The following is a 15,187-nucleotide window of genomic DNA, read 5'->3' as shown; positions in this document are numbered from 1 at the left end:
GTCCAATATCCATTCTTGATCAAAACTCTCAGCAAGATGGGAATGAAAGGAACCTTTCTCAATCTAGCTGAAGCCATCTACCACAAGCCAATGGCAAATATTAACCTCAATGGAGAAAAACTAAAAGCCTTTCCTCTAAATTCTCATACATGGCAAGGCTGTGCTCTCTCACCACTCCTCTTCAACAGAGTACTGGAAGTACTTGCTATAGCAATCAGACACGGAAAATATATAAAGGGAATCCAGGTAGGAAAGGAAGAAGTCAAGCTCTCAATTTTTGCAGATGATATAATATTCTACTTAGAAAACCCTAAAGACTCTACCAAAAAGCTTCTAGAAACAATAGACTCATATAGCAAGGTGGCAGGCTACAAAATTAACACACAGAAATCAATGGCCTTTTTATACACCAATAATGATAGGGAAGAGAAAGAAGTCAAGAAGGCAATCCCATTCACATTAGTGCCACACAAACTCAAATATCTTAGAGTCAACTTGACCAAAGATGTGAAGGACCTATACAAAGAAAACTATAAAGCCCTGCTCCAAGAAATAAGAGAGGACACATGGAAATGGAAACACATACCCTGCTCATGGATTGGCAGGATTAACATCATTAAAATGGCAATACTCCCCAAAGCATTATATAGATTTAATGTGATCCCCTTTAAAATACCCATGACATTCTTCAAAGAAGTGGATCAAACACTTATGAAGTTCATCTGGAACAATAAACACCCTCGAATAGCTAAAGCACTGCTTGGGAAAAGGAAAATGGGAAGCATTACTTTCCCCAACTTAAAACTGTACTACAAAGCTATATTTATCAAAACACATGATATTGGAATAAAGAAAAACACTCAGATCAGTGGAATAGGCTTGAGTTCTCAGACAATGTTCCCTAGACATACAATTACCTAATTTTTGACAAAGAAGCAAAAAATGCTAAGTGGAGCAGGTAAAACCTCTTCAACAAGTGGTGCTAGCAGAACTGGTTAGCCACTTGCAAAAAAAGCGAACAGAAAACCCCAGTTAACATCATGTAAGAAGGTAAAATCCAAATGAATTAAAGACCTTGATATCAGACCTGATACCATAAGCTGCAGGGGTCCTCAAACATTTTAAACAGGGGGCCAGTTCACTGTCCCTCAGACCATTGGAGGGTCTGACTATAGTAAAAACAAAACTTATGAACGAATTCTTATGCACACTGTGTATATCTTATTTTGCAATGAAGAAACAAAACAGATACAAATACAATATATGGCTCGCGGGCCATAGTTTGAGGACCACTGCAAGGTATATAGAACATCACGTCAGTACAACACTCCATGACATTGAGACTAAAGGCATCTTCAAGGAGGAAACTGAACTTTCCAAACAAGTGGAAGCAGAGATAAACAGATGGAAATACATTAAGCTGAGAAGCTTCTGCACCTTAAAAGAAATATTACCCAAAATAGAAGAGCCACTCACCAAGTGGGAGAAACTATTCACCCAATTCCCATCAGATAAGGGGCTAATCTCCAAAATATACAGGGCACTGACAGAACTTTACAATAAAAAAACATCTAATTCCATCAAAAATGGGGACAAAAATGAACACTTTGATAAAAAAAAATACAAATGGCCAAAAGTCACATGAAAAAATGCTCCTCATCACTAATCATCAGGGAGATGCAAATCAAAACAATGATGAGATACCATCTCACACCAGAGAGATTGGCACACATCACAATGAGAACAATCAGTGCTGGCGGGGATGTGGAGAGAAAGGAACTCTTATCCACTGCTGGTGGGAATGCCATCTAGTCCAACCTCTATGGAAAGCGATATGGAGATTCCTCCAAACTCTGGAAATTGAGCTTCCATTTGACCCAGTTATTCCACTCCTAGGGATATACACTAAGAACACAAGAGTACAATACAAAAAACCCTTCCTCACATCTATATTTATTGCAGCACTATTCACAATAGCCAGGCTCTGGAAACAACCAAGATGCCCTTCAACAGATGAATGGCTAAAGAAACTGTGGTACATATACACAATAGAATATTATGCAGCCCTAGGAGAGATGAAGTCATGAAATTTTCCTATACATGAATGTACATGGAATTTATCATGTTGAATGAAATAAGTCAGAGGGAGAGAGAGAGAGAAGCAGAATAGTCTCACTCATCTATGGGTTTTAAGACAAATAAAAGTCATTTTTGCCACAATCCTGAGAGATAATGAGAGGAGGGCTGGAACTTCCAGATCACTTCATGAAGGTCACCACAAAGAGTGGTGAGTGCAGTTATAGAAGTAACTACATAGAGAACTACCATAATCTTGTAAATGAATGAGGGACCTGAAAATCCTGTCTGGAGTACAGGTGGGGGGTTGGATGGAGGGTGATTTGGGACATTGGTGGTGGGAATGTTGCACTGGTGAAGGGGGGGGTTGTTCTTTACATGACTGAAACCTAATCACAATATATATGTAATCAAGATTTTTAAATAAAGGAAAAAAACTGATAAAAACAGAAGTACTCAGATTAACTTGTTACCTAGTTAGAAAAAGGAGATAGGCCACTGAAACAATTAGTAGATTAATAAATGCTTATTTTTTTTGTTTTGGGCCACACTCAACAGCATTCAGGGCTTGCTCCTGGTTCTGCATTCAAGATGACCGTGTAGATTCAATGAACCATATTGGGTACTGGGATTGAACTCAGACCTGCAAGGCAAGAGCTCTACTCCACAATAATTCAGTATAAAATAAATTAATATTTAAGAGAAAATACTATATGGGCCCTAAAATATCACAAAGGTTTGCACAAAAATGAACTCTCCTTTAATGTGTTGTGCCCCTCTTTCCTCAATGTACCTCAGTGTATTGTGAAAAAGTAGCCAAACAAAAAAGTTGCTTCTTGTTTCTTCTCTTTGTTTCACTCAGAGACTATTTCCGAAGTGTTTGTAACTACTAGGCAATACCAAAGCACAGGCTAAAAACATGAGATCAATGGCATCAACCACATAAGTTGGAAGTGTGTCTGCCAAAGTAACAATGGATTAGTGGGTTGGGGAATGATTGACTGTGGAAACAGTCTTGGTGGGAATTACCATAGGTTGTAGGATGGATTTTGAAACATTTTATATATAAAACTCAATTATCAATAACTTTGTAAATCATAGTTCTTTGATTAAATAAAAGATTATTTAAGAAATTGCAATCTCCGGGCCAGAGCAGTGGCACAAGTTGTAGGGCTTTTTCCTGGGAAACGCTAATCTAGGATGGACCCCGGTTTGATCCCCAATGTCCCATATGGTTCCCAATCCAGGAGAGATTTCTGAGCACATAACCAGGTGTAACCCCTCCATGTCACCAGATATAGTCTAAAAAGAAAAACGAAAAAGAAAAAGAAGGAAGAAAAAGAAAGAAAGAAAGAAAAGAAAGAAAGAAAGAAAGAAAGAAAGAGAAAGAAAGAAAGAAAAGAAAGAAAGAAAGAAAGAAAGAAAGAAAGAAAGAAAGAGAAGAAAGAAGAAAGAAGGAAGAAAGGAAGGAAGGAAGGAAGAAGAAGAGGAAGGAAGGAAGGAAGAAGAAGGAAGAAAGAAGGAAGAAGAAGAAAGAAAGAAAGAAAGAAAGAAAGAAAGAAAGAAAGAAAGAAAGAAGAAAAGAAAGAAATAAAGAAAGAAAGAAAGAAAGAAAGAAAGAAAGAAAGAAAGAAAGAAAGAAGAAAGAAAGAAAGAAAGAAAGTAGAAGGAAAGAAAGAAAGAAGAAAGAAAGAAAGAAGAAAGAAAGAAAGAAAGAGAAAGAAAGAAAAAGAAAGAAAGAAGAGAAGGAAAGAAAGAAGAAAGAAAGAAGGAAAGAAAGAAGAAAGAAGGAAAAAAGAAAGAAAGAAAGAAAGAAAGAAAAGAAGAAGAAGAAAGAAAGAAAGAAAGAAAGAAAGAAAGAAAGAAAGAAAGAAAAGGAAAGAAAGAAGAAAGAAAGAAAAGAAAGAAAGAAGAAAAGAAAGAAAGAAAGAAAAAAGAAGAAAGAAAGAAAGAAAGAAAGAAAGAAAGAGAAGAGAAGAAAGAAAGAAAGATAAAGAAAGAAAGAAAGAAAGAAAGAAAAAAGAAGAAAGAAAGAAAGAAAGAAATTGCAATCTCCTTGCTTCTCACCTAGGGACATTTTCAGTGTGGTTGATTTAAAGTGAACTCAATACAATATAATCATCACAGATTTTTAAATATTTAATTTATTGAATCACTGTGAAATATAAAATGTAAGGTTACAAAGTAATTCATGCTTTTTATTCATACAATGTTTCATCCTCCATTCTTTCATCAGTATCTCCTTCCCTCATCAATGTCTTCAGTTTCCCTCCTGCTCACCAGTCTACCTCTTTGGTAGACTTTGTCATTTTAGGTATATATTATTGAAAGAATATCATATTCAGTACCCAGTTCTCTGATCTAACTCCCCTCCATTATGATAACATTATTATTAATTATCACATTTTAATGTAATTCCCCCCCTTTCCACTTCTTTATTGCTTTTGTGTGAAGATTAGATGCCTCATACTATAGTTACAGTTTCTGAATATACTAAGTCATGGTATGTCTGAGAGTCAAAACTTTGGATGGGATAGTACCTTAAAATTTGGGGTGGTGCTCAAGAAACATTAATAGTACTCACTATCATTAAATTATGTTTTTATGTATGCAAAATGTCCATTTTGTACTCTGCCCTTTTGCATACCCCTTCAAAAGATCATATTTCTCTTTAACTTCCTTAACTCCTATCACCATTACTCCTTATTTACCCTTTCTAACTTAAGTACTGTAAAGTCCTAAGTCACAGACCAAAGTGGCGTCCTGGAGTTAACACCCACCCAACTATTTTAAAAGGCATAAAAAGGACACTTATGTCTTTTCAACATTTTATGGGTGTTTTCTTTGACGGCTATAACTTTTGCTGAATATTTTCTTATACAGTGACGATTTCCCCCCCCCCCCATTTTTTTATCTTCTCTTTGTGAACTGCTCAATATGGAATTTGGTGCGAAAGAATCCCTGAGTTTAATGTTTATGTTTAAACCAAGTCATGGGTATTGTTGGAAATGTTCTTAAGCCCCCATAAACTCTGATAGCATCACGTGGCTTTATTTCTTGTTTGCTTAGGCACACTAAAATGGGAAAATACTATACATACCAATAAGTTCTTATCTAATAGAGATGGGAACACACAAATCTTGTAGTGCAATGGGACCTTACACCCTGAACATTGACATAAAGACCTGGCACAGGCCTCAGAAGAATGGGCACTCTCCATTCACCCCTGATCTAGAGAAGACATCTACAAAACATCCAAGGTTGTATATAACATCACCTGGAGGCATTCCTCTACCAGGGAAGACCCTACAGCTCCTCTGACATCGATCTACTCAAAAGAGACTTCCCTTAACACTGAGAAGACTTAACAAGAACAATGACCTGCTTACTGGACAGGGCTTGCTATATTGCCCCTTAATTGTGAGGTTTGTTTATAACATCACCTGGAAGCAATCCTCTACCACGGAAGACCCTACCTCTGATCAGACATTGACCTGCTCAAAAGATACTTCCCTTAACACTAAGAAGACTTAACAACAACGACCTGCTTACAGGACAGGGCTTCCTGCATTGCCCTTTAATGGTGAGGTGAAACGAGAAGACACTCCACGTCATGACTTCAATGTAGGATATGCAGATTCCAGGATCTTTAATACAGAAACATGATACCAACAACAGAGACTGTGTGAAAAGTGTGTTGGCACTATGGACAATGTCTTGGATTGGACGATAACTTCTCTGAAGCCTAGAGTTGGTCTTATGCCAGGAAACTTCAGGGGTAGGATCTCTTTGTATTTAGGCCAAGGTTATTTCTTTCCATGTCTCTCATATTTTGGTGGGCCTATGCAAACAATAATTGCCACTCTAACACCGTTTTTACTGTGCTCCTTTGACTCTAATCCCCCCCCCAAAAAAACACTTAAAATTTGAGGTTAACTTAAGCTAATATGCATGTACATGGAAATGTAAAAAATACTATGCCTGTAATGTTTAAGGAGTTACGTAAGTTTTATGGGTTTAGATTGCCTGTGTGCTGTAAAGAAATATTATAATGTGTTACAATCTGGGGACTTGAGGGACAAAGTAATTGTACATGGATTCTGTTTTATTTATCTTAACGTTTTTTGGCTGAAAGTTCAAAGTTAAGATATCAGCAAGGGAACTTCTTCTGAGAATTATGTTATGGGTGATTGTCCTTCCACTGTAACTTTACCTTGTCCTCTTTCTTTGCATCTTTTGTTTCTCACATAATTCAAATAAAAAAATTAAAAAATTAAAAAAATTTGGTGGTGGTTCAGTAAGATGGCATTTAAAACTCATACCTTCAAGCAGTTGAAATGCATAACACTCTAGTGTTGAGTTGTCCCCTGAGTCTCCATTACTAATTTTACAAAGATTATATTTTAGGTGCTGTTGCATATTCAAAATATGAAGAGGGCATTCTCTTTTGTTAAATAATTTGTATGGATATAATAAATATATAATCTATACCATAGAAATCTTATGTTTATATAATGTATATATATACATATAGTATATATATTATCTATATAATAAATAATATAAGTTACATAAAATGTTGTTGGTTATATATATGGATATATAAGCTTAACTTATACAAAAAAGTCCTTGTATTTTAAGATAATACATTTGTATCAATCATCTTATTCACTACATAAAATTTAAGGGGAAAGTTTAATAATATAGTTTAATAATAGATCTAAGAACTATAACATTAGAAGAAAAAACTTGAGATGGCTCAAGTAACACTTGCATTATAGTATAAAATTTATAAAATACAGTATCACCTCATTATCTCAAATATGTTTTCACTTAGAAATGGTCTAGAGAGAGATTGATGGTCAGGGAGAGAGACTGGATGTAGAGACATACCAACACTTACTATTTATTGCCTGGTCCATATCTATGCAGACTTTCTGGGATGAGGCAGACTGAATCCCCCAACTTTTTAAACACCTAGCACTCTGCCTATCTACATCTTGTTTTCTCCACCATACAAATGACCCAGCTTCATTGGAAAGACAACAGTGACTAATAATTCCAGCTTCAAAGTTCCTGGAGCATGTGGTCACATTTGTACTGGCAGCCCAGAAGCAATACAGAACATTAGATAGAAGAGTTTTTTAGAAGTTCTCCAAGCTTAGTGATTTAAAACAATGACAGAAAAATTACCTAGCAACTGATAGTTCAGTAAATACTTAGACAATGACCTTAGTAACAATATTGTGTTATATATATTATAACAAGGATTATAAAATAAAATGTTCTGTGTCTACTAAGGTGCAAATTTAGGGGCTCTTGTAGGAAACTGTAAAATGGTGAAAGGAATGTCAGATTCATGGTGAGATAGTGATGTTGGAATATCGAATACTTGAAAAACTCTATTGTTAACAACAACTTTGTAAGTCCCAGTGTTAGTATGTAAATAAAATTTCATATTTAAACAATTTAATTTACTGTATCTTTATAAGAAAAATTGAATTGTTATATTTGATATATTAGTTATATCTTAGGGTGAGATTGTCCTATGCTCATAGTTATAAAAAGGAAAAGAAATTAAATTAAAATCAAAAGTCAATACTCATACATTCTATTATATCATGATTTTCATTTAGGACAAGGAAACTTGGGACCCAGGGAGCAGAGAAGAAAGTATAAGAAACTATCATTACATCAAAATATAGAGTGATTTTAACTCATGAATAATCTGAGATCAAACTCAGAGAGGGAAGCAAGAAGAGATAGTATATAATTTATTCACAGGTTTACAATTAACTTTATTGGTGACTAAAGGAGGGTTTTTTCAATCTAAAACTATACAATATTAGACTGGATAATTATAGGGGAGTGCTAAAGTAGGAATAAAGGAAAGTAGTGATTATAGGTGGTAGTTGTAGCAGGCAAGGACTTGACTTGCCCTCTCCTCTCGAGATTGCCAGCTCTCTGTTACCTGGCTAGCGTAGTCATAGATTTTTATGGCTTGGTTTACATCTCTTTCAAGAAAAGTGTAAGACTATGGAGCTTGTTGGGGAGAATGTGGTTACTGTCTAATATTTTTTAAATTTGTTTATTAATTTAATATTTTGCCTCTTATGCATTGCTCAAGTGTGTTCGGGTCTATCTCAATAACAGTAGATTAAAAAGGCTAGACAGTTCAATGGCTGAGTCATGAATTACTGTGGATTAACATAAGGCGGAGAGACTAGGGTAGTGCAAAAGGACTATATTGAATACTGTCATGCCAGGTACTGAATCAAGGTTCAACCAATGATTTAAATGTGCTCCTGACATCTGTTTTATAATTCTGGACACTAGAAATAATTTTGAGCATTAAGCCCATAGATTGAAAAAATCATATTTACCATTAAGAAATTGAAAAGAAGGATCACAGTGGTCAAACAGTGGATAGGATGCCTGTCTTGCATATGGCTAATGTGTCAAATATATATAGTAAAAATTAAAGGAAAATATACAAAAACATATTTAGAATAGTTTGTTCATCAAATATTTACAGGGGACTATGAAAAATAACAGAATTTTAAGAGGAAATTAGAGAGAAGAAATGTATCTCAGATTATTTAGAAGTCTAAAAAAATTAGTATGATTGTGTGAGAAAGGAGTAACTACAAATCTGAGGGATTACTTTGTTTGATAAAAGAATTTTTCATAGAGAGTATCATAATACATTTGAAAATGCTGATATAGAGTTTAGAAAGGAAATTAAAAGTAGATATATCTATTTGAGTATCATAGTTAGTGCTATAAAAATAGAATGATATCATCAAGGAATATCTCTAGGAGACAAAAAAAGCTGAAAGCAGAAACCCAAGTAAGGATAGATGTAAATAATAGAAATAAGAACCATTAAAGTACTGTTTTCCAAGAGAAGGCAAGTCAGTTTAAGCAAGTGATAGTCAACTTCTAGAATATTTAATATATTCTTGATATGTAGAAAAGAAGAGAAGTAATGTCTTATTATTTTAGGTAACATAGGGATATAATAGACCTTTTTAAGGGGATCATTTTGGAAGGACATATTGCAAGGAATTCAGGAGACAATGGTGTATCAAAAATCAAATGCTCTTTAGTGAAATAAAGGGCTTATTGAAAAATGTTTTCAAGAGTGGGTCCCAACTCTGAAAAATTGTGAGTGCTGCCTGTGTGTGTCCCGTAAACCTCTTGGGAGTGGGCCAAAAAGAGGCTCCAGAAAACTCACTCTCCCAGAGGCCCATTCTAGGACAGGAACGCCAAGGAACTGCTCTATAACGTGAAAATTGGCCATTGTTTGTAATGTCAGGCTGGAAAAATCTACGAAACTATGCCTGCCCATGGGGCCAGACAGTGAAAAATTGTGAGTGCTGCCTGTGTGTGTCTGTCTCCTGTCCTATCGCATGAACCTCTTGGGAGTGGGCCGAAAAGAGGCTCCAGAACAACATGGCCACTCTGCTTTGCTATGCGGCCATACACTCTTTCTAAGGAAAGATCACCATCGCATCGAGAAGAAAAATATCACACTAAGAACTGTGTTGGATCACTGAAGCCCAGCATTTTTCTCCGGACTGTCTACTCTACTGCGTACTCGGGCCTAAGATTTGATCCTGTGTGAGGCTTCATCCATGGAGGACTCCCTTCTCTTGGAGGCAAGTCGACCCATCCAGAAAGGGCGGAGCCAGAGGAGTGTGGCTGCCTACACCATTTAGCCAATGAGTACCACCACAACACATAGAAAAACCCACAATGGGGAAACAATGCAGGCCAGCATCAGAAATAGAGAATGAAGATGACAATTCTGATGACCACATAATGACCAACCAACTAATCAACCTCTCAGATAAAAATTTTAGACTAGCAATATGGAAGATGCTCAAATAACTCAAAAAAAACCATGGATCGAGTTGAAAAGAACACTAATAAGAACCAAGAAAATATGAAGACAGAAATCACAAAACTCCAAACTGAAATAACATGTCAACTAACAGGACTGAAAAAGTCAGTAAACGAAGTGAATGACAAAATGGATAAGCTCTGGGACAGGGTATCAGAAGCTGAGAATAGACTTGGTGCTGTGGAAGATGAGATACATAACAATTCCATACAGCAGGAGAAATTGGGAAAAAAACTTAAAGCAAATGAGCAGACAATGGAAAAATTAGTCAAAGAATGGGAACAGATGAAGATAGAAGTCTATGATAAGATCAACAGAAACAACTTAAGAATCATTGGAGTCCCAGAGACCCAGGAAGAAAATTTTCAGGACGAATCAACGGTCAAGAACATCATTAAAGAGAAACTTCCAGAGTTAAAGAATATATGTGATCAAATCCTGCATGCTCGAAGAGTACCAACCAAAAGAGACCCAAGAAAAACCACCCCAAGACACAGCCTAGTCACAATGACAAATCCCACAGATAGAGACAGAATTCTGTAAACAGCAAGATCAAAAGGGGAAATTACATTCAAGCAAGAATCCTTGAGATTTACAGCAGACCTGTCACCAGAAACACTCAATGCCAGAAAGCAGTGGTGGGACATTGTGACAAGACTGAATGAAATGAATGCTTCACCTAGAATACTGTACCCAGGAAACTCACTTTCTGGTTTGATGGAAGAATACATGGTTTCACAGACAAAAACAGCTCAGAAACTTTAAAGACTCAAAACCAGTCTTAAGAGAAAAACTGAAAGACCTAATTTAAGACAAGACAAACCAAAAGACACACCAAATTTCGATATAAAAATGGCATTAAATTTCAGGACAATTTTTCTCTCAACGTCAATGGACTAAATGCACCAGTTAAAAGACACAGAGTGGCTAAATAAATCAAAAAACTCAATCCAACCTTCTACTCCTATAAGAAACGGACCTGAATAGTCAGAACAAACATAGACTCAAAATAAAAGGCTGGAGAAAAATTATCCAAGCAAACAACACCCATAAAAAAGCTGAGTGGCCATACTAATATTAGATTATGCTAACTTTATACTCAGGAAGGTTGTAAGGGACAAAGATGGACATTTTATATTAATCAAGGGGTACGTAGAACAGGAAGAAATAACTCTCCTAAACATATATGCACCGAATGAGGGGCCAGCAAAATATTTAATACAACTGTTGACAAATCTGAAAAATAATATCAACAACAACACAATAATTGTGGGGGACCTTAACATGGCTTTGTCAACACTGGATAGGCCAACCAGACTGAAGCCCAACAAGAATATACTAGACCTGAGGAGAGAAATGGAAGAAAGAGGCCTAGTGGATATATATAGGACACTCCATCCCCAGTAACCTGGATACACATTCTTCTCCAATGTATATGGGACATTCTCCAGGATAGACTACATGCTGGCACATAAAACATCCCTCCATAATATCAAGAGGATAGAAATTTTGCAGACTACGTTCGCTGACCACAAGGCTCTGAAATTATCTGTGAATTCCAAAGGGACTCAGAAGAAAAACTTTAACACCTGAGAGTTAAACAACCTCATACTGAATAACCAGTGGATTCAAGATGAAATCAAGGAGGAAATCAAAAGGTTCCTGAAAACAAATGACAATAAAGACACAAACTATCAGAACTTATGGGACACAGGCAAAGCAGTACTGAGAGGAAAATTTATAGCTTTGCAAGCAAACATCAGGAAGGAAGAAGGGGCTTAACTGAGTAGCTTAATGACACAGCTAATGAACTAGAAAGTGCTCAACAGAATGACCCAAAAATAGGTAGACAGAAGGAAATAACAAAGCTGAGAGCAGAAATCAATGAAGTGGAAACCCAAAAAACAATCTGAAAGATCAACAAAAGTAGAAGTTGGTTCTTTGAAAAAATAAAGAAGATTGATAGACCACTGGCAAAACTAACAAAGAAAGAGAGACAGAGAAACTTGATAACTCATATTAGGAATGAAAAAGGAGAGATCACTTCTGATTTGGCAGAGATTCAAAGGGTAATCAGAAACTACTTTGAGAAACTCTAGCCACTAAAATTGAGAACCTGGAAGAAATGGATAAATTCTTGGACTCTTATAATCTTCCACAGTTGAAGGAAGAGGATGTAGCATATCTAAACACCCCCATCACCATTGATGAAATTAAAACGGTAATCAAATGTTTGCCCAAAAAAAAGCCCAGGCCCAGATGGATTCACTAATGAATTCTTTCAAACATTCCAAGAGGAACTACTACCAATTCTAGAAAGACTCTTTCATGAAATTGAATAAACGGAAACACTTCCAAATAGCTTTTATGAAGCCAACATCACCTTGATACCTAAACCAGACAGTGATGCTACGGAAAAAAAATACAAACCAATATTGCTTATGAATGCAGATGCAAAGACCCTCAACAAATTCCTGGCAAATAGGATTAAATGCCTCATTAAGAAGATTATCCACTACGATTAAGTAGGTTTCATCCCAGGAATACAAGTATGGTTTAACATCTGTAAATCTATCAGCATAATACACAACATCAATAACAAGAAAAATAAAAATCACATGATCATATCAATAGATGTAGAGAAAGCATTTGATAAGGTCCAACACCCATTCTTGATCAAAACTCTCAGCAAGATGGGAATGGAAGGAACCTTTCTCAATACAGTTAAGGCCATCTACCATAAGCCTGTGGCAAATATTATCCTCAATGGAGAAAATCTAAAAGCCTTTCCTCAAATTCTGGCATAGGACAAGACTGTCCTCTCTCACCACTCCTATTCAAAATATCACTGGAAGTACCCGCTATAGCAATTAGGTAAGGAAAAGATATCAAGGGTATCTAGATAGGAAAGGAAGAAGTCAAGCTCTTCCTGTTTGCAGATGACATGATACTTTACTTAGAAAACACTAAAGACTTTACCAAAAAGCTTCTAGAAACCATATAGCAAGGTGGCAGGCTACAAAATTAACACACAAAAATCAATGGCCTTTCTATACACCAATAGTAATAAGGAAGAAATGTACATTAAGAAAACAACCCCATTCACAATAGTGCCACACAAACTCAAATATCTTGGAATCAACTTGACTAAAATTTTGAAGGACCTATACAAAGAAAACTATAAAACTCTGCTCCAAGAAATAAGAGAGGACATGTGAAAATGGAAACAGATACCTTGCTCATGGATTGGCAGGATTAAAGTCATCAAAATGGCAATACTCCCCAAGGCAATATACAGATTTAATGCGAACCCTCTAAAGATACCCATGACAGTCTTCAAAGAAGTGGATCAGGCACTTTTGAAATTCGTTTTGAAAAATAAACACCCTAGAATAGCTAAAGCAATCATTGGGAAAAAGAATATGGGAGGAATTACTTTCCCCAACTTTAAACTGTACTACAAAGCAATAGTTATCAAAACAGCATGGTATTGGAATAGGGACAGGCCCTCAGATCAGTGGAATAGGCTTGAATACTCAGAAAATATTCCCCAGACATACAATCACCTAAAATTTGATAAAGGAGCAAGAAATCCTAACTGGAGCAGAAAAAGCCTCTTCAACAAGTGGTGTTGGCACAACTGGATAGCCACTTGCAAAAAATAGAACTTAGACCCCCAGCTAACATCATGCACGAAGGTAAAATTTAAATGGATTAAAGACCTCAATATCAGACCCGAAACCATAAGATATATAGAACAACACATAGGCAAAACAGTCCAGGACATTGAGACTACAGGCATATTCAAGGAGGAAACTGCAATCTCCAAGCAAGTGAAAGCAGAGATGAACAGATGGGAATATATTAAGCTGAGAAGCTTCTGCACCTCAAAGGAAATAGCACCCAGGATACAGGAGCCACCCACTGAGTGGGAGAAACTATTCACCCAATTCCCATCAGATAAGGAGCTAATCTTCAAATTATACAAGGCACTGACAGAAATTTACAAGAAAAAACATCTAATCCCATCAAAAAATGGGGAGAAGAAATGAACAGACACTTTGACAAAGAAGAAATACAAATGACCAAAAGACACATGAAAAAATGCTCCACATCACTAATCATCAGGGAGATGCAAATCAAAACAACGATGAGATACCACCTCACACCACAGAGAATGGCACATATCACAAAGAATGAGAACAAGCAGTGTTGGCAAGGATGTGGAGAGAAAGGAACTCTTATCCACTGCTGGTGGGAATGCCATCTAGTTCAACCTTTATGGAAAACAATATGGAGATTCCTCCAAAAACTGGAAATCGAGCTCCCATACAATCCAGCTATACTACTCCTAGGAATATACCTTAGGAACACAAAAATACAATGCAAAAAACCCTTCCTTACAACCTATATTCTTTGCAGCACTATTTACCATAGCAAGACTCTGGAAACATCCAAGATGCCCTTCAACAGATGAATGGCTAAAGAAACTGTGGTACATATACACAATGGAATATTATGCAACTGTCAGGAGAGATGAAGTCATGAAATTTTCCTATACATGGATGTACACGGAATCTATTATGCTGAGTGAAATAAATCAGAGAGAGAAAAACGCAGAATGGTCTCACTCATTTATGGGTTTTAACAAAAATGAAAGACATTCTTGCAATAATAATTTTCAGACACAAAAGAGAAAAGAGCTGGAAGTTCCAGCTCACCTCAGGAAGCTCACCACAAAGAGTGATGAGTTTAGTTAGAGAAATAACTACATTTTGAACTGTCCTAATAATGATACTCTATGAGGGAATTGGAAAACCTGTCTAGAGTACAGGCGAGGGTCGGGTGGAGAGGAGGGAGACTTGGGACATTGGTGATGGGAATGTTACACTGGTGATGGGTGGTGTTCTTTACATGACTGAAACCCAAACACAATCATGTATGTAATCAAGGTGTTTAAATAAAATATAAAAAAAGAAAAAAATTTCAAACTTAAGCACACCAAATATTTATTTCAAGACACACTGTAAAAAAATTACAAGACTTAACATCAAATACTAGTGGAGGAAAGAGATCCAGTGTCAAAGTTCTCCTTTCAGTTACTGGATCTTTTGTTCACCTTGAGTACACTGACAAGGATCTGAGCTTTAAACATACTAGAATAGCTACAGAAATAGTAAAGGTATTTTTTAAACGAATACTTGA

This window comes from Suncus etruscus, chromosome 4, assembly GCF_024139225.1.
Source record: "Suncus etruscus isolate mSunEtr1 chromosome 4, mSunEtr1.pri.cur, whole genome shotgun sequence".
Classification (NCBI taxonomy): Eukaryota; Metazoa; Chordata; class Mammalia; order Eulipotyphla; family Soricidae; genus Suncus; species Suncus etruscus.
Note: the sequence above shows the minus strand (reverse complement) of the source record.